The sequence below is a fragment of the Tribolium castaneum genome, chromosome 1, assembly GCF_031307605.1.
Source record: "Tribolium castaneum strain GA2 chromosome 1, icTriCast1.1, whole genome shotgun sequence".
In the NCBI taxonomy this organism is placed as follows: domain Eukaryota; kingdom Metazoa; phylum Arthropoda; class Insecta; order Coleoptera; family Tenebrionidae; genus Tribolium; species Tribolium castaneum.
In genome coordinates, this window is record NC_087394.1 from 28,774,040 (window position 1) to 28,796,447 (window position 22,408).

The window sequence follows — 22,408 nt, forward strand, 5'->3', positions numbered from 1 at the left end:
GCCCCATATTTTTCAAAACGCTGCGAATACAGTTACAGATACAAGAAAAATGTTTAGAAGAAAGTTGTAGGGAATTAAATTTTCTTTAAAACAGTTTGCAAGACCATATCCCTATCTTCAACCATCTAGGCCCCAAAATCATTCAAAGACGCTGAAGCGATGGATTTCCTTCATTTTGCCGGTGGTCAAATATCGGAAAATGATCTTATACCTAAACCGTAGAAAATAGACATATTGTGTGGCGGACTTTTTTATAGAAAATTTAATTCTCTTCAACCTCGTTTCTGTCACTTTTTTGTATCCTCAACCGTATTCGCTACGTTTGCAAAAATATAAGCTGGAACGCAAATTGATAATTCTAAGCAATAATTTTTCTAGACACCGTCGCCTATTTAGTAAAACGCTGCGAATACGATTGAAGATACAAAAAAGTGTAAGGAACAACGTTGTAGAGAATTAAATTTGCTACAAAAAAATCCGGACACCATATTTCTATCTTCAATGATTTGGGTATAAATTCACTTTTCCATACTCGACCGTCTTTGAACTGTTGAAGATAAAGATATGGTCTCGCTGGCTGATTTTTTTAAAGAAAATTTAATTCTCTACAACTTTCTTCTGAACATTTTTCTTGTATCCTTAACCGTATTCGCAGCGTTTTGAAAAATACAGGAAAAAGCGCAAATTTTTAATTTGAAATAATTTTCTCAAGTTTCTCATGAAAATTTTAGTCTGCAACTTTATATCTCGTTTCATCTCCTAAGTTATAGTCCTTTGTACTCCGGAAAATAGCGACAATATTTTGGTAAAGTTAATTGGGCGATTTCTCCTTGTGGGTAAATTTAACTTTTCCCCGACATCTGAGCACTTTCGCTGCTCGATGTGAGGTAGTTAAGGAGACAGCGTCGGTTCTAAGCACAAACAAAACTAAAAAGCTGGCACAAAAACCCCAGTAACTGTAAAAAATCCATGCACTGTCAAAACAACAGAATTATTACTATAAGGAACAGGTAAAGTCCAATCATAATTATTTTAATAGCAGTAGGTAACGCTCGGCATTATCCTCGCTCTGCCAGTCATTTGTTTCGAACCATGACGCCACGAGCCACAACCAACAACTATAGTTCACCTGCTATCTTAGAACATCTTAGATGAACCACTTTTGTCTGATTTATTCGTTCGAATGGCGCGGAAATATCGGGCTATTGTCTACTTGAATGGAGATTTGTTTGCGACAGGACGCGCTTTAATTGCCGCCGGATTTTTCCAACGAATTGTAAATGAAAACGGTTTACAAGGGTTTACAAGAACACACGCGTTGCTGCAAAATCAAGCCATTTCTATTCTCCAGCGAGTGCAAGAGCCACCAATAAATAAACTGCCTTCAAACTATATGATTAAAATTGTTGGCGGAAAAAACTTGCAAGGGAATTTTATAGTGCCACTTGATTCAACTGGCCTGTTCCGAAATGGAAAAAATTCGACGCGCAATGAAATAACTGTAATATATCTTCGATTTTTTAGCTATGCTCGAGAGCATCGTCACGAACTCCATGTTACATAAGAACCGAAAAGAATTTATAAGTACCCGAGATAATTATAATGCAAAGCTCATTAAATTGCAACGAGATGATTTAATTCGAATTGTATGAATGAAGTCAAGATAAATGATTCGAAATTTCTAAAGCTCTTAGATCATCGAGCATGATTGAGGACTGCATTTCCTCTGAAACGTTTCTCCGACTGTTCAAACTTCTCAAAACAAATAATGACCTGAATATTTAAAATCGCTAACCGTGCCCATAATGCAAACCGTGTAAAGTGTAACAATATAGAACGCCCAGTAGCTATATAATATTTTTTGAAACAGTAAGAATAGGAGCTGGAATTTTTACACATTGAAAATATTTCCAGCAGTCACGACAAATACATATTATTTTCTGCCTCCGTTCGCCATTTTTAAAATCAACCAACACATTGTTTATATCGCCATTGTTCGCGCTCTTTTATTCGGACTGTGTGGCATTTTAATATATTCATTGTTTTGTTTGTATTAGCAGCTTTAGCATCTCCTCACTGACCTCTCCTTGAATTTCTATAAAGCATCACTAAGCAGGTACCACCACTCAGATGCTAATGCAAACGCCAAGACACCGAACTTAAAATTCACAATTATTTTTCCTTAGAACATTATTTAGTTTAAAGAAGCGAAAGATAAAAAAAAACAAAAAAATCAGAATAATTAAATCTACAATGTGTTTTTAAATGATTCTCATCTAGTCGTGAATTTCTCATGTAAAATCAAAAATGCCGCTTTATAGAATTAATGACAGGGATTTAGACACCCAATATTACCATTCTCCATTTATTAAGTCTCTAATTCGGAAATAAGCTTCACAATTTTTTTACATGTAAACCAATCATTTAAAAACACATTGTACATGTAGAAATAGCTTTTCTAAGTGTGTTCCTAACGTTTTTAGGAAAAAGAAAATGCTAGTCGGAGTATTAGCATCTGTGCAAGGCATTCGAGTTCTAGAATAATTAATTCCTATTGACAAATTGCCGCAGAAAATTAGCATGTTCGAGCAGGTCCTAGAAAAGAATGCTCGAAATGGCGTAATTAGGCAATTGGTATGGACAACCAGTTTAAGCCTGGACGCCATTCGATTGATCCGGCTTGGGTATAAATCACAAATCGACAATTCGCCTTTCTATGAACGCCAATTTATTTACTTAACAAAATATTAATTATTAGTTTAGCTAATTAATTTCTAATAAATATTTCTGAACACATATCATATCGCGTATCAATTAGTTGAGCCGCAGACCGGCTCTGAGATTAACTTACAACGCAATATCGAAGATTTATTGGTTTTCAATCAGAAGTGCCTTCCATAAATCAGGACTTTTATTCAGAGAGTATGAGGACTTTATTAAGCTTTAATTTTTACAAGTTCACTTTCCGAGGATAGTGATTATACAGCGTGCTCAAAAACTCAATGGTATGTGGTAGAGAAGTGGTTACATATAAAGGTAAAAATAGTAAAAAAATTCTTTATATTAAAGTTATTGATAACTAATTTGAGGTAAATGATATGTGGCAACGTTGTCTAACAGTCATGATCACAATATAATTTGAGCAACAATAAAAATAAATTATTTTTGAAACGGTTTCCTAGGAAATAATTCCCAGTGTTGGCACATCTACACATTGTGATTTTTTTAGATAAATTTTAATTTTTTTAAATTAAAAAACTGCTAAAATCTGATAGTAAATTTTAAAATAATTATTCATCGTTTTGTTACGGAACGATTACCTGGCATGAAACATAAAAACATTAAAAAATAATGAAAACTGTTGAAGTTAACAAAATAAGTTTGTAGTTCCAGATTTTTTAAAATATAACTTTAGGAATTTTTTCAACATTTTTCTCGTAATCTGCACTTACTTCTCAGTAACGTACCACTGAGTTGGTGCGCCAATTTTTGAGCACTCTGTATTATAAAATCACGTCAAAGTTGACAAATCCGCCAGCGTCGTACAAATAATTTCAATTTCAATATTTCGTCAGGTCATCATCTTTAATCGGTCGAGATCAAACGGACACCTGCACTCGACGTGATTGCTCCATAGTTCACTGGTCATATTTGCTCATTATCCCGATTTCGTTTAAACCGATCGGAAAGTGTGGGTGCACCTGCCCGATTTATAATTCTCAAACCGCAACATAAAAGGGGTTTGTCTGATCGGTCTGCGCTTTTTGTGATCAACAGAAAAAATCAATTAGGAATTAGATATAGCAATTTTCGAATCATGCTCACAATATACGATAATGACTTAATGATGTCGTGTTTGGTGGGATTCGATGCCGAATCAAAGCCACATGTGGGGCCACTCATGCTTTTGATCATTAGAGTGGAAAATGGAACTAACAGTTTAGATGAGGCAAAAAAAATGGGAAAAATATTATTGCGCTATTTCAGATTCCAGTAAGAAAGTGGGTAAAAAATGGTTACACTTTACCACAATTAACAAACTGCTGTTTACTAGAGAATTCGTTTCTTTATATCCTTCCTGGTGCGAGGATAAGTACGTGTTTCCCTACTTTCATTAATCATAGATTTAGCATTTTTCAATTTGCAAATAATTATAGTCTTCCTTATGTACTGCGGAAAAAAAGTATTGCAGTTACACTTTCTTTCGTTAAATATTCTCTCCAATATGAAGCATACTAATGTAATAAGTTATTAATTTAAACAAATACTGCAACATTCATATTATTTTTTCGGAATAATTTACAAAAATTTATGATATTTTATTTTTAGACGTATAATTTTTAATACTCCTAAGCTTTTGTTGGTCGATACCGTTTCTTTCAAAATGTATTATCTACATAAAAATAAAGGAAATTAAAGAAATAACGTGTCAGAAAAAATCAGAAAAAATAAAATCTAAAACTGTGTTAATAGTTTAGTGCATTTCAAACAAGAATCAATTGTAAGAAGGTTAAAAAAATTGGAAAAGGATAATATACCAAAAAAACTAAATAAATCACCCAATTTTTTTTTGAACATCCATCATAAATATTAAAATTTAAATTAGGTATTTTGATAATGACTAAGCGTAACATTAAAAACAGGGCGATTCGACTTATCAAATAATAATCCGTATTAGCAAATTCTACTTTAAATAGTACTTAAAAGTAAAAACAAAACTACACTAATTTAATTGTAATTAAGTATTTTAATTCATTAACTTAATTATTTGAAAAAAATCGGTTATTTCAGCTTTCTGAAAGTGAGGAAAAAGTTTGGTGAGTGCGTATTTTTTTTTCACTAATATGTTACTAGTACCACGACGTATACTCTACTCTGGAGTGTCTAGACAACTAAAATACAAGATAAAATGAGTATAAACTAGTAAAGTAGGTTAATCAAAATAAATTCAAATTATTAAATCAAAAAAAAATCGGTACTGCAGCGTACACAGTGAAGCAAAAAATCCAGTCCGGTTTCCGGATTATTACAGATCCGGATTTTGGCGACACCACTGTATTATCCAAAAAAAATTACTTTTGAACCACTGAAATATTAGTTAAAAATTTTTAATGTTTAAATTAAAAAAATTCTTTAAAAAGTTTACAAAATATGCACAAATAAAACACAGGGTGTTAGGAAATGGCTCAGCAATATTATTTAAATGAATATATCATAATCAGACAAGTTGAAAATCCTTTTATCAATTTTCCAAAAAGTACACAATTTGTTAAAAAAAATTTTTTTTAACCCATCTGTAAATGTGTGGCGTATGGTAGTTTGTTTATTAGCAGTTTCAAATTTCCTTAAACAAAATGGACAGAATAGAACCGGAAGGTTTAAAGAATTTTCCAAAATTGTTGCCAGCATTTTTTTTGTGAGGGAGATTCAAATCCCGGTTCTGGATTTTTTTCGTAAAATTAAAAAAAGAACAAAGTGAAATGCAAGAAATACGGAATCCACTTATAAATTAATTTAGATCTGGCGTTTTGTCAATAATTTTAAAGTACAAGCTAATTTTTATCATCCCTGGGAAAACTATGCATTTGTGATATTAAGTTTCTCACAGGATATACCAATTTTATGGTCTTTAAGGGTATTTAACTTTTTAAGTCGTTTATTTTGTACTTGATCCATTTGTTTTGCCATTCTCTTCTACCATCAAAATTTTGCTAAACCATTTCCTAACATGATCCCATTAAATTGTTTAAGTTATTCAACTTTTAGAACTTTTTTATTTTTTTAACTTCGCGAGTGCAAATCTCCAAAAAATTATCAGAGCACTAAAGCTCATACTTTTAAGATGTAAAGTATAATAAATATTTTTTAAATTTTTTTTAATAGATGCTTTTGGTTATGGCGTAATAGTTTCTATAAGAACAGTGTGATTTCGTCAATAATAACAGTTATTTCAAAAAGTAGGCAAAACAGACAAACAAAAAGTCAATTTATAAACAACAGTATTACACTAAAAAAAATTGTATTATACCTAGCTAGTTTCTGGAACACTCTGTAAACATAAAATTATTTTAGATAATTTTAGTAGACATTTTAAATCCAAATTTAAAATTGAAGTATTTTTTATTAGTAAATTGATAGATAGGTAATGATAGTTACTTTGGTGTTAGAACTTGGTTAGAACTCCTTCAAACAATTTTTTAACATTCTGCGTTTTTTTACTCTCTAAGGAGTACCTCTTAGTGCTCGTGTTTATTTGCAAAGCCTTGTTCAGCGTGCGATTTAACATAAGTCCTCCGTTAAAAAGACCAACTGGTGCCACAATCTAGACATCTCGCAGCATCCTGGAGTAGTTAGTATCACATTACAGCCTTCTGATTCCGTCGGGGCCCCAACGAAGTAACTCTCGTCCGTAGGAGAGGCTGCGAACTGCCCATGCCCATGGTACGCTAGTGACGATGGCAGTGCCGTATTTTTTGAAGCCACCCACGCGGAACTCACCTATCTGCCGGCAAGAACTTGGAAAAAATCCACACGCCACCTATGATATCTGCGGGCAATATATAAATTTACGAGCCTCAGATATCAATAAGGCACGTCCGCATGATGTATGTCCTCTTAATAACTCTATTTTACATAATAAGTCTAGTGGTGGATTTGATAGTGGCTGCATGCTCTCGAATATGCTGCCGCCTCTCTTGTATAATAACCAGTTCCAAAGCGTGAGACTGTAGGTGGCCGTTAGATACATTGTTATTAGTTGTTCGGAATGATTTGCACTCGATCGGGTTTGTTTGAACTATAATTCATACGCGTTTTGTAACACAATCCGCCGGATTTTTAGCCATGATAATTTAATTTGGTGGTTTGCTCCCACATGGGCGAAGCGTGACCGCTCAGAAATTTCCTCAAGCTCGGATTTCCATGGGATGTGGGGCGAAAGCTCACGTCTGTATGCGGAAATTGCGACCATTTGCTCACAGAATCTCAGGAACTTGGCTAATACGAATAATTTTGTTTGTAAATATGTACGGTAATTTAAACAGGAACACAATTAACAGGGAAAAATGCACGGAACACCGCATGTTAAGAAAATTCTTACAATACTCAAAGGAATTATTTTATAGGCTGGAGGATGTTTTCACAGAATTTTCTTGCAACCCATTTTCACAATTTTTCTTCATAATTGAAATACAATTAATTTAATGTACACCATAAATAAATAAAAAATAACAGACATAACTTTTTACATATTTGCTATTCAGAAACATATAAAAAACCGATTGAGTTATTTTTAATAAGTTACACTTTCTTCTTGTTAATGACATTCATTGAGAGCTTGTTGTAAGAAAACTACGAGGTATTATATAGAGTGTCCATAAATGAATGTTAGATCGTAGTAGGTAGGTATGCCGCTTCTTGAAAAAACGAACAATCTAAATATATGAAAAAATTGGTTTTACTAGTTACTGGGGTAAACAAAAATTGGTATTTTAAAAAAATTTCGTAGATATAAAATAATTAAATGCGGCAAATTCAAATTCCAGAGCCACCTGAGATCCTACACTGTTATAAACGGTCTGTATTATGGGGAAAATAATATCCTAGGACTTTGGAGATTGTTAGGTTGCTATTATTTATTACTGAAAATACTCTGTATACTGTATATTTGATTATAACTACCTAAAATAATTCAGCAATGCAGCGTTTCTAAACCTTTCAGTATTTGCCAAACAAGTTAAGAATTTCTGCACTAATGCCAATTAGAACAAATTGATATTATGATATTTTCTGAAGCAGTTCCATTTTTGTGAGAACTATTTAAGTATTTTATTCGTATATGTGATTTTTTTAATGCAAATGCTATCCCCAAAATCCCTAAATTTTGCACCAATAAATTATTTCAGTATTTTGGACAATTCCCGTGAGCTGAGTTATAAAAAAATATTAGTAGAACATTTGGGACTTCCCATGCCAAGAGGTATTTTTACTTGCTTACAAACTCTGCAATTTAAATTTTTTAATTAGCAAAAAATTGGTATCTTCATTAAATGTTAAAAATTAAAATCTTTGGAATTTAAGCTTAATTAATAGTTCCTCGATTCTCGTATCATCGATTTTTGAAATATTGCAGTAGTTGTCAATAAAAAGATTATAAATTAAATAAAATCGACAGAATTAAGTCGTAACACGATTTATTGCGATCGTTTTTTGCAGTTAGTTAAGCAGCTAGATTAACTCAATTTTGCCGGCTTGGTACATAAATTCTCATTAAAAAATGATCATTCCAGTTAGTAGAACAGCCTTGTTGATTTGTGAAAATCGATAATGATTAATGTAGGTCGTTTATGAATTATTATATTTATTAATTTTTACCGAGTCGTGCGCATATTTTGCATAATTTTATTTATGTGTTTACGAAAGGCCTTTATTTAGCAATAGCACACCCATGCGTTTGAAAAAGGCGACAGTTTTTTAGAATGTCACCGCACATGATATGAAATATTGCACATAAGAAGAAAAACCAGTTCTATGGAGATTTTCGCAAAAACCTGCCATTTAATTGGCCGTTTAAAATACCAGAGGGCGGAGTGGCGACACAGTGACATACCAGTTATCACCCATCGGCTAATAAATTACTTTTGCAAATTGCATTTAGAGAAAGCGCATTTTTCCAGATCCATTTTACATAGTAGAGATACAGGAATGATTTAAACGAGGCGATTTTCCGACAACGTTGCAATTACTGGAACAACTCTATTACAGGCGGACGGATCAAAAATTACCTCCATTATAATAATTATCAATATAATTACTTATAAATATATGTAAAATTAATTAACGAGACAAACCTCGACAACGTAACAAATCAATCGAAACAAGCTGCATTCACACTGTTATTATCGTTATTCCCCGGATTAGTTCTACGCCAATGACCCTTATTTACCAGAACTAGGCAATATATTCTCACCTGTCGGTGGTCACTGCGACTGGACACGCTTAATTTGTACACCGATCGTCGATTGTTTTTTACAGAGATCAAAGATGGCGCCGCTCCTATTGTCCGCCACGCCATTGGCCATCACTCAACCATCAAACGGCGAGATTTTCGCGTAATTTTGTGTTACACCGATCAGGAAAGCCGGATTTTGTCAAGTGAGACAAAGAGGAAATTATTCAGCGAAAGTCCCACGTAACCCACCACATTAACCAATCGAACTCACCGGACAAAAAACACGACACAAAGCTATTGGTGCCTCTCTGCAAAGCTCAAATTGAGTCGTTATTTCTGATTTTAGCGACTTGGTTTAGCTCGCAGGAGAATGGTGACCATTAACTACTTTATTTTTTCCAATAAATAATATTAATGTTCGTTTCATCTCTATAATCGGCCAACTAAACTCGTATTTAATTACTTTAATTTACAATAATTATTGAGCATAGCCATGCGAGTGTTCCATCTGATATTATTTATTTTCATCACGACTTTGAAATCTTCAAAATAAATACGTTCGAAATCACGATTTATTGAGCGAGTTTTTTTAAGAGTGCTTTATTGATACGAGAAATAGCGTCTCCTGAGCGCTCATAATAGTCATAATAAACAAACGTTGAATAAAATTAGACGAATTTCGTTTTTGCCAGAAAACGCAAACAAAATTTGATGAAACAAAAATCAAAGAACAACACAAATTACAAAATTACTTTGATATTTTCACCCTGAGAAATATTTAAATACTACTACTACTACTAGGTACTATATTCCCAGACCCCCCCATAAACAAGGTAGAATTTCTTTTCTCTATTAGTTTTCTGTTTTGAAAAAAAAACCAAATATTACGAAATAAGGTAAATAAAAGTCGATAATGTTGTTTATAAGTTAAACTATAAGTCAACGCTTTTAACACTCTCACAGAGACTTTTCTGATTGGTTGTTCCTTTATAGATTCAATTTACTTCTAATTACAAAAAAAAAAAATTTGCACATATTAGACTTCCATCACTTGTCTAACAAACAATTTAAACTCAACGGAATTAATTCTGATAAAGATAAAAAAATACAGTCAAGTCTTTCAAGTCTTCATAAATGTCCAAAAGTTCAAAAACACTTTTTCCTTCTTCAAATGATAATAATCAAAGGCCTCTTATCTCGATTATCCTTTCAGTGACAGATGAGACTTTCTGCCTTATTTTTGAGTGTCGTCCAAAACCCAACAAATATTAATATGTTTATAATAATGATATAGTATATTATTATACGAGTTTTATAAGACGTTGCGTTATGGCATGAATGATTTTGGAGCACGACGAAGGAGTGCCACAACTAAGTCTTCTAAAACGAGAGTAATATACTATTTTTTCTACTTTATATTTTTGTGGTTTCTTTTTGATTAGTTTAACTTATCAAAATCTAAAATTATTTCCTCTTAATTTTGTTAATTATTCGGGCTTTATCAATAAACTACTTGGTTTTTTTAATCAACATTTAATAGTTTTCCTTCATTTAAAATATTTGTTTTTAACTTTATTGGAAACTAAAGTAGAAAAATATAAATACCTAAATAAATTAATAAAAAATGCTGAAAAAAAGCTCAACTGTGACACTAAAAACACCTAATTTCTTTCAGTTCCTGGAGAAATAGTTTTCAAAAACGCGTACCTGTGTATCGACACGCCTTTAAAATCAGATCAGTAAATCGTAAATTAAGAGCTCCATTTCACCTATCCCATAAATCGGCTGAAATTTAATAAATTATTGTTGTGCGAGTTATTCCTGTAGTACAAGCTGTGGGCGTTTAACTTTTATTACATTAATCTGGAAAGGATCGGTATAAATTTAAACGCTGTTCTCTGGCCGACACTTTGTTTTTATCGCACGTATTCCCCAGTATTTTATCTAAAAGCCGTCTGTACGTTGTCGGCCATGCCAAACTACCTGAACTTTTTTGGGAAAATCTCGAAAAGGTTAGTAGTTACATCTCAAAATTCTAAATGACAAGAGTGAGATATTTCCACTTCGAGCATGGCTGTCAGCACCTATCTTTATCTTATATTTTAATGCACGGAACTTGTTGTTTTAATTGTATTAATTTATAGCTAGATAGAGGTTTATTTTTGCTATTGCGAGCACCGAGAGAAACACCTGTGTAATGACGCGTGATTCATGAAAATTCTTTCAGTCGCTCTGGCTCGCCAATGCCTACAGTTCAGTTGGTTTTTGTTTTAAGCGCCTGAAAGTTGTGCTTTGGCTGAAACTGATTGACAGCCCCGTAAAAATGTCAAAATTGAAGACAATGGTCAGCTCCGACACTTAATAAATGAGGCTGTAATTACCTCACGACCATCCTGCAAACAATGGGCAATCTAGAGGTAGCGAAGATGAGATGACGTGTACGCTACATATGAATGAATGACTCCACCTTCAGCCGTCTAACAATAAAATTACCTCACTTCCCTTGCTGGACTTCCGTTCTGCCCCACAATAACAATATTTAAGTGGAATTCCTTCTCTCTTTCAAAAAACGGAGCAATTACGAGTCTCCTGACGATGGTCAGGATGTGGTCAAAACGAACTTTCAGTCCTCCAGACTGGTTTTTGCTCCTTGTAATTATAAAAGTGTTTATTAAATCATGGGACGAGACTGACAAAAAGTCGTTACAAATTCGGTGTCAGGTCCGTTTTGTTTTCAATTTCACCCTTCATTGTCACGGTGTGTTTAACTCCAACAGGTTAACAGTCAGTGGTGCATATGATTATTCATTTATTTTATTCACTGCAGGTAGCTGTGAGAAAATGGGGTGGAAGTACGTAAAGTGGCGGGCTTGTGTGAAAACCGAATTTTGTAATAATAATAATAATTAAAAAGGCAAAGTTGTTTTATTGTTACAATGATCCAACAATGGCAAATTACAATAATAATAGTCCGTCTGCCTACACAATACTTCTAAGTATCCAACCAATGACATCACGCAATAAAACATGAAAAATCATACAAGAGGAGAAATCATTTTAATTGCCGCACTTCCTGTTGTCAGAGCGGGCGCCCCAACGGAAGCCGGAGACAAAGCACTAAAATGATTTTTTTTATTCATAGGTGTTGGCAAATAGCGATAATAGCGCGATATTCAAATAATCGGCCCATGTGCTAATTAGGCGATCTGGGTCAAAGGACGTTTCGAGATCTGCACTCGAGATAGTGGCGTTTTTACAATAAAATTCTAAGAATGATTATGTTTTGAATAAAATCGCATTGCCCTTGAATTTTTAAATTATTCGCAGGATGTTAGCCATTTTTATTACATTAGCACATACAAAAAGGATAAAGAGTGACTCATTACATTTTTGACATCAAATTTAAGAATGGCGCTTTAAATGCGCACTTTAAATGCTAATTATCAATGGGAAATTTCTGTAATCAAGTTTATGGTAATCCGGGACTCGGCAGCGGGTAGTGCACGGCTTGTCTTTCCACAACAATGCCTATTCAATTTTTGGAGGTGTCTTCGACGAGTTTTCGCAACTGAACCTTGACATTTTGCTGAAGCTTTTCTCATTATTGCCTCCAATCAATTAAAAAAATAGAAATTCCGAAAGTCCTTGCGACGAGAACTTGTTGATATTTCTACGATTTTTGTAGGATTCCCGATTCCTTTTATTTAACAATTTCCAACGATCCCAAGAAATTACTTTCCGATTTTTTTATTTTTACAATTATGTTCGATTTCCAGTGTCCGGCCAATAACTCTTGATATCGTTGGAAAACACGTTTAATTTTCCATCTTATGAAAGAAAGTTATTGAGATACTTGGGGATTCCTACTAAATATAAAAAATTGGCTATTTCTACATCTGAAATAACCCGGAATATTCCAATAAATTGGTCAGAAAATTTTATGTACAATTATCTACAACGTTGTGCAAAAGTATGGAACGAAGCGTTTTGTGTCTAAACTATGTGCCTTACGTTAGTACATCATCAAGTACTTTAAAAATGTGATAATTTTTCAAGAATAAATTTTTTTGAAATACGAGTTATTAATTTTTTTTTTCAAATGGCACACCACCACGGTGGTTTTTTTTTTGGTAAAAGACCATGCTCTTGAAATTACTTCTAATTCAATAATATTGTATTTAAACCAGTAGTTCTTTGAAAATAAATTATTAAATTTGCATTCCGAGCTCGTTACGAAGGTTTTTCGAACTCGGTCGAAGTGGTTGTATCTATGGATGTTCATACTTGCGAAAAATGTGACGAAAAAACACTAGTTTAAAAACAAAATTATTGAATTAGAAATAATTTTCAAAGCATAATCTTTCACCAAAAAAATCGCCGTAGTAGAGTGCCAACTCGAAAACTAAAAAGAATTTCGAAAAAAATTATTCTTGAAAAATAGTCTCATTTTTAAAGTAGTTGATGTACTAATTACTTTTTTCGTAAGAAACATAGTTTAGGCACAAAACGCTTGGTTCCATACTTTTGTCTAACGCTGTATGTGAGGTTCACGTGTACAATCTTGTTCTTCTAGATTGCTATTACTTGTAAGTGTGCTTCTAAATCTTTCATTTATTTTAGTATTTTTAAATTTTTCCGGTACTCAGATGTAAGTATTCCAAATTTTATTAAGATATCATAGTCGATTTGGATTTTATCCAGGTTACAATATAACGTCAAAGTCAGTTGACCAAGGCAGACCAGAGGCCTGAAAATATTTTGAGCTGAACAAACGATTCTGCCATCAGATCTAAGATCGCAAGAGAATTGACAATACTAGAGAGGAGTTTAAGTTTCGCCAAATTCTTAGTCTGACTATAAAAAAATTATCTCAAAAACGCGAAGAGACATGCGACTGTGGTTTTTGAAAATCGATAGAGCGGTTCAAAATCTATACGTTTGGTAAATTTTATAGGCCAGATACGTTCCGTTCGAAAATTATGAGAGAAAGAATTCGATAGTGTCCTAAAAGCACGATTTTGGGTGTTAGAAGCATTGTTTTAAAATCTTTAAATATTTTTTACTGTCTTAGGTCACATTATTGTACTTATTCCTCTCCAGCAATTAATAGCCAATTATTAGAAAAATTTTGAAAAATATACAAAATTTCGACAAATTTTAAAAAAGTTTTCAAAAAAATTCTGTAAAAAATATTTGAGCTTTCTAAATCCAATTCTAGACTCAATTCCACACTGCCACCCCCGTAAGGAGGAGAAGCGGCAGCGGATACAACCTTGCAAAAAAGGCCCGGTTTCTGTATGACTAAACCTCAGTTAAATTTTATCTCTCAGTTAGTTGATTCCGGAGCTTTCCAGGTGATTTCCGGGTTCCTGAAAAGACGATGAGCATTTGAGCTTTCAGTTTAAAATCTGTGTAAACAAATTCCTCAGTATCTAAGAAAATTTGCTTTGATGGTTTCAGACGCTTTTGTTGTCATTATTACGTAATTGCGTAATTAAATACCTAATGAACTATACAAAATTAGTCTGCTGAAAGTATTTTTTACTATAATATCTCAAAAACTAATAATCACATGCACAGAAATCAGCATTTGCTATTAAATACTTTATTTTCTTATTATTTTTCAGATTTTTTCATACAGTTCTTTTAAATATTTATTCGTAATACTCGAAGCAAAATCAAAATTCTGTGTGAAACATTACTACAAAATTAAAGCAAACAACTATTTCCTCTTGACACCACCATTAACACCACTTGGTCAACACAGTTTTAATATGTTACCAAAATCTAGATAATATTATCACGCGTAACTCAGTCTTGCTATTCATCTTAATATTTGTTACGAAACACTCGCCGCCATCAGCGTCAAATCTAAATTGTAATCCTGGTACAAATCAAGCAGATTCTAATTTTAGAAGACCTTCCTTTTAATTGTCATTTTCTAAAAGAATAATTAAAAAATCTGGCATAAATTTGAGCTAACAACTTCCAGTGTCCTTGATTGTGCAATTAACTCGAAATTCAAAAGTATCCTTTTAAACGCTGACGATGATGCTTTACATTAACCGTCTGCTTTTTTAATAACAATCTTAATGTGGAATAGTCTAAAACGTATCTTGACGTAAATCTAACAATTAGTGGCTCGCGTCTAATTATCCCTTCCAGCTTTCAGACTTAACGATTAGTGGCACACGCCATGATGAGCGCACACGTCACTAATTAGCAGAGAAATCCGCGTTATTTTTACTGTTCACGGCTGCTGACTTCAGATTGATGTGTGTGGGGAAAACAGTAAGTGCTCAAGTTTGCAATGCTGAAGCGGCGTCTTCGCTCCAGCAACCCTTCCCCCGAGCAAGCATTCGCAATAGTCCTGAGCGTAGGATTCTGTGACATCGAGTGACACTCTTACGCAAAGATGAATAAATAACTCTGTCAATTATTCAGCAAACGATAAGGTCTTTTGCGAAAGCTTCACTTATTCCGCCATAAATTTCAATAAGCGACCGAATAAATTCGCCTCGATTTATGACCGTTTAGACAATAGACGCAGAGATGAAGTAAACAATCGCTTAAATCAAACCAGCACTCAAATCGACAATACCGGAAATTGTAACTCCGCCTTCTTGGCCATGTTATGACGTCAAATTCCCAGTGGCTGTGGTAACGCTCTATCATCCAAGCGAGGATAAATCCCAACTTGCCCGAAACTGGGTTAAGTGTTTGTTTTTGTGGATAATTCAGACTTTTTCCGGTGAATATTTGGTAACGAGCAGAAAATTCCCCTTAAACGGAAAATTGCTCCGAGGAGGAAGCGTTTTTTCCAGAGCTTGGAGCTTCCAAATTAACCAAATAGATAATAAAATAATAAATTAAATGCACAGTATTTTATTTAAACCACAGGTATTTTTGATCAGGAAAAATAATAAATGCACAGTAAAATAATAAATGTACAGTAATAAATATTATGCAATAAGTGAATTAAACCATTGTTTATTTGCGAGAAGAAAATTTAATACCACGAGCGCAAGCGAGTGGATTAATTCTTCGAGCAAATTAATAGGTTTAATTCACGTGTCGTATATATTTTTTTATTCAATTTTGACCAAAATTTACCAAAAAATGTTAAAACTAACCGTTCGGTCTATACAAATCATATCACATCCATAACAACGAGTTGTTTATTTATTTGCAAAAGTGCGAGAATTGTAACGCGTATGGAAAAAATGGCTAGAATCAGCGATTTTAAAGAGGAAAACCAGGTTTTCGTGCCTGAATTGGTCATTCAAGAAGCTTCAGAAGCTATAAATAAAGTGGTGCCAGCAAAATCTAAACAATTATACGAAAAAGAGTATTCAAATTTTTGTGAATGGAGGAAGCAGAAGGATGCAAAGGGAGTAGACGAGAGAATAATTTTGGTTTATATTTCTGAACGATCCAAAAATGCAAAATCTTCGTCATTGTGGGCGTATTATTCGCAACTGAAGAAAATGTTATCTGTTAAAGAAAATATCGATATAAGCAGGTTTGTGAGGATTATATTGTTTATAATAAGTTTTGAACTAATAAATAATTGTTGTAGATTTCATCAGGTATCTGCTTTCTTAAAACAACACTCTGTAGGGCACAGCCCAAAGAAATCTAAAGTCTTCAGCTTCGAAGAAATGGAAAAGTTTTTAGACACTGCTTCAGATGATGAATATTTGCTGCAAAAAGTGGTTTTAATTGTGGGAGTTTTTGGAGGCTGTAGATTTCGAGAATTAGTTGCCATGTCAGTTGATGATGGAGGCAACGTAATTGTGGTCAATATTCCTGGCACGAAGACTTATAAGCCAAGAACATTTACTATCATCAATGGAAGTAACTCTATTCCTGCCATTGACGTTTTTCGCAAGTACAGAAAACTACGACCCGAGAGTATTTTACACAAACGGTTGTTTATCAATTACCGTAAACAGAAATGCACAGTGCAACCAATTCCAGAAGAATATACCGGACATAGCTTTACTGGCAGACTCTGGAGCCGATTTAGCAGTGGTAAAGAGACACGGAGGATGGCGTTCAAATAGCGTTGTGGAAGGATATATAGAAGATTCTCTTAATAATAAAATTGAAATTTCAAGGAAAATCATAAACCATTCTTCAACAATCATTCAGAAGGAATCCACCTCAAATTCGGAAGCACGTACTTCCGCGTCATCAACATCAGTGTCAAATCAAAATATAAATTTGCCTATTCGGAAATAAAATTAACTAGACGCCCTCTGGTGATGACTTTTGAACTATGTCGAAAACAGTAAAGAAATTTTCGTAATGCCACATTTAACTGACATTTAATGAATTGTTCAACAATTTTGCGTGTATAGTGTTAATTACTTACAATAGAAAGAATTACTTTAAAAGTACGTGGTGGTAAATACTAGCGTTGACTTTGGTTCTGTAGTTTTTCATGGTATAATGTGTTTATTGTTGGAACTTGAAAGTGGATAAAAAGTGAAAAATATTTAAATTTTGATTACAAAGTGTTATCAAACAGTTGTCTAATTAAAGATTATAAGTAATGGATCACAGCGAACACAAAGTTTGGCTCAAGAAACCAATAAATTAGTGAAGTGTTATGAATTTTAGGTTAGAATTTTCCACTGAAAAAATCAGGAAATGCTGCGGTAAATCTACAAAACTACAATAAAGATTAACAACTGCTGATACATTTAAACGTAAATTATGCCAAAAGGTAGGTTTTTCAATGTCTTTGTAATAATTTTCCAATAAAGAAAGTGAACCAAACAGTCATTCGTTATTCGTGTTTTCCTCGTCATCTCTCATTTGTCAACATAAGTTTCTTGCATCAAAGATGAAATAATCATTCCGCATAGGCAATGTAATAATTGTGAAGCCCCAAAATTCGTACAACGCTCAAAATATCCGAATAAACATTTTCCCGCCATTTATGGTTACTGTTTTCGACCTAGCTCAGTGGCGCCCCCAACGGTAATTTTACTTCCGAATTAATGATAGATATGGTGTACATTTCAGTAGCCTCAGTAATTGTAACATTTATTTTAAATAAAAGTATTTGTTGGTATTCATTAAAGTTATTTAAATCAATAGTGGAATAATTTTTAAATCACTAGTGAATTAAAACCGTTTTAATTCACTAGTGAATAAATCACTACTTATGCTTGTTACTATGGAATCAATAATGTCACTTTATAATGTCAAAATTGAATAAAAATAATAAATGCACAGTAGAAATAATAAATGCACAGTAAAAATAATAAATGCACAGTAAAAATGATATATGCAAAGTAAAAATAATAAATGCACAGTAAATAATAGCATCTCAAAACTAGAGAGTGTAGAATTCCATATTTTGAGTTCTACGTTTTCGAGTTTAATCGTTCGAGGGATATGTTACCTTTTAGTTCCCTGGGGCGAAGCCCCAGCCTGCAAGCTAGCTACTGAGCGTTTATTATTTAAACTGTGCAAACTGAAACTAGATACTGTGCATATACGATTATTTTACTGGGCAAATTTTTATAAAATACTGTGCGTGGTTTACTTGGCATTTAAATTTTTTACTGTGCAAAAATGAATGAAATACTGATCATTTATTATTTTTTACTGTTCAAAATCGCATTTGTTACTGATCGCTTTATTACTACCCAATGCTAAATACGCCATTATTTGCCGTTGGTTGCGATCACGTGCATTAGGCGTTTGATGTGTAAGTATATGCCTGTTGATGCAGTGATATAATATATTGTTAAAAAGTCATCGGCCCAAGTGAGTAACGGGTGCCGCCGACCGAGCCAAATATCGTACGGGTGGCTGAGTTCTTTATAGCTACTTTGCTAGATTTACTCAGCACGAGCCCCTCACCTCCAAGTAAACATCGACAACACAATAAGATGAGATATAGCTTCCTTATACCTAGCCTTCCGACAATAATGGATGAATTGCGCCGACAAGACATAAAACTAATGCCATTGTTGCTTTTATTAAATTCCTAAATCCATCCTCATTACGAGCGTCCAGCTCTAAATGATCATTTTCTGTTTCATTAACTGTGAATGCAAGATGGATGCACAGTCGAGGCAACAGCAACAATCAATTTCGCGATTGTGTTATAACGTAAAATTTGTACAGTTATGATGGAAAAAATAGGTTGGTCCTAATGCTACAACCGTAACTGATTGAACCATCAATCATGATTTTTAAAACAATGGACAACGTTATTTAATAGAATCGGATTGCATAAGCGCTTTTTTATAAGGACCAAAACGACATTATTTTCAGTGAAGTAATAGCGGTTGTTATTACAACTTCAATTATTATTCAAAGAGGATTATGTAATCGGAGACTTACAATAGGTCACTAATGCAATATCGGCGACAACATAATTCATGTCAAAACATGTTCTATAAAACAAAACCGTGCATCGGATTGTTACTTTAATGACCTAAGTGTAACGAGATATCTTAATCTTGAAATCGAATAAATTATCTCCTGACACTGTCCTTTTTAGGAAAAATCATTTCAAGGAGATTGCCACAGCGGTGTGAAAATAAAGGGTTTCAGTTACACTTTTCAAGCAATCGAATTCCATATTCAAAAGAAAAATGTGGAGCGATTTATAAGACACACTTTGCTCACATTTAATTTACTCTAGTCATTGAGTCGTTCATTGTTGAATTGTTCTAAACAAAAGTCCGTTTTATGGATGCCAGCATTTAAAAGTTATAAGTTTAAAAACAATTCTAGCCAAATTTCTAAAAATCAAGAAATTGTTATTTTTTCACATAAAATCACATTTTACGCATAAAATCATAACTATTTTAATTTTTTCAAATAATTATGACACCATTGACAAACTAGAAAAAAGGAAAAATTCCAAACACCCCCCCACTCTCCTTTTTCAAAAATGTCTCAAATTTGATTTAAACTTGTCTTATAGATTCCGATTCGTTCTTTACAATAAAATTAAACTTTTTGTCCTAGGTCTATCGTGATTTTAAAACTGATTTTTTTATGAGAAATTGTCTTGAAAGTTTTACGTCGATTTTAACAGCGTTGAGATTTATGCCCTAGCTCAAAAAATTTCATCGGCATTTGAAACTTGAAAAAAGAAACTAAAAACTCTCACACATTTTTCGCCTTTTTTCAGAAACCTTAAAACTTTAAGACGAAAATCCGCTTTAAATTACCTATTTATTGGTGAAAACCCAGAGTCGCTCCGGGCAATAGTGAGCAGTTGTTTTAAGATTTATAGTCATATTAGGTATTATATCATTCTTTTATATTTTTTTGATAAAAATTACGAGATCTAGTTTTTCACTCAAAAACTATTACATCTGGAAAACCATACTTTTGTGATCCAAAAGCTGATCCAGAGTTTTTACCTATTTAGCTTCGAAAACTCGAAAAAATTCATTTTTTCCAACCTTGATCCAAAAACGTTTTATGCACTTTTCTAAGTCTTCACGACCTTTAAAAGTGCAGAATGGACATTCAGGTTTGATCCCATTTTTTTTAATTTTTCAATTTTTTAATATGTATTATCAAAATCAAATGTTTCATAACTGAAGACCTCTCAGTTAAGTAGAAGCATGTCTAATGTAATTTTTAACACGAAAGTGTAATTAGACTTATTAAAACTTGTCTTCATCGTCTATATTTTTAATACATAGTGTATCTATTATTAATATTTTGGAAATAATTGCCATTGTTTTACTTAATCCTCTATTTAAATTTTAAACTCTTAAAAGATATAAAGGGTAGAACCCTCTAACAGTGGCAGAACGCTGTACCGACGAATAAAAAAATATCTACGTTAAGAAAAAAAATTGCAAAATAAATTCAAATGATAGACCTGGAACTTCTATTGACGAAAGTGGCGAGTCAGCTTTCATGCTTTGACAGAGTTCATCAAATTTGTAATCGTACAATTAACATTTATATAAATGAGTTAGGAAGGACCTCAGCAATACATTTTTTTTAATTTGTGATATTGGTAAAAATATTGTGTGATCCACGCAAAAAAATTCTCCATTCTAAAATATAATCGCGGTTTTTTTTTAGAACAATTTCGTTCATATCCACTTATACCCTAAATACGAGTAGTTATTTTGCTTAAGAAAAAATAAAAATAAAGTGAATAATAAAGTAAGATGAAGTAATTAATAGTACAATTAACATTTATATAAATGAGTTAGGAAGGATCTCAGCAATACATTTTTTTTTTGATTTGTGATATTGGTAAAAATATTGTTTGATCCACGCAAAAAAATCTCCATTCTAAAATATTTTGAGAACAATTTCGTTCATATCCACTTATACTCTAAATACGAGTAGTTATTTTGCTTAAGAAAAAATAAAAATAAAGTGAATAATAAAGTTAAGATGAATTAAAAAATAAAAAAAACTAAAATCTACAGAATAACAACAAATGATAGTTCATTTGTTCATAAAAAACATTCATAAAAAACACTATGACTAGACCAAGTTTAATATATTTTTTCGGTAGAATTTTTTTCTGAAAATTCAGCAAATTTTGAGTGGTAAACAGCTGATCTAAATTTTGTACACCATACTTCTTCTATACATCCCATATACATGCTTTTACAACCCCGTAAATCCTTGTACATCCCTGGAATTCCTTGAACTTGTACACCATACTTCCCCAGCTGTTTATACCTCGGCGAATTTAGAAAAAATATTGTGTAATACACGCGAATAAAAAATATCCATTCAAAAACATAATCGCTATTTTTTTTGAGAAAAAATTCGTCCTTATTCACTTATACCATAAATAGCTAATTTGCCGTAATTTGCTTAAAACAAAAATAAAGTGGGGAACAACAAATCTTACAAGACTCATAAAAAACACTATGACTGGACCAAATTTAATATATTTTTTCGGTACCCTTGCCACTATCCTTAAAAACAATGAATCAACAGGTTTATTCGGAATTTATTAGACCACAAAACGAAAAATTCACCGAAATAATATGAATAAATCTAGTCTATTAATTTTTTTGTCAATCATGCATCAATCATTTGTGATTTTTGTGATGACTCACAGTGAAATCTACCACCAAAATAAAATACATTCCGTTATTTAAATAATGTGGTCGGGTTTTCGCGATCGCATAATTCCGGCATAAATAATCCCAAAGGGAGGCAATCTTCGTGAAATTTAATGGCGGCCACAAATTAGCCGGGCCAATTATGAAAGTGTAGTGCACTCGGGAGCCATCGTTATTAAAACCATAGAACCCGCAAGTGCCGTATAGAGCGAGGTTTATAAACTCTTCGTGGTCCCGGAGGTGTGTGTAACCACCGGCACGAGCAGCCTCCGGAACCGTAGACCACGCATATCCTGCAGCACGTGCTCGTCGTACCTCTCCGGAATACGTTGGCACGCTTTCGTCTCTCTCCTCCTCAATGGGCCCGCATAGG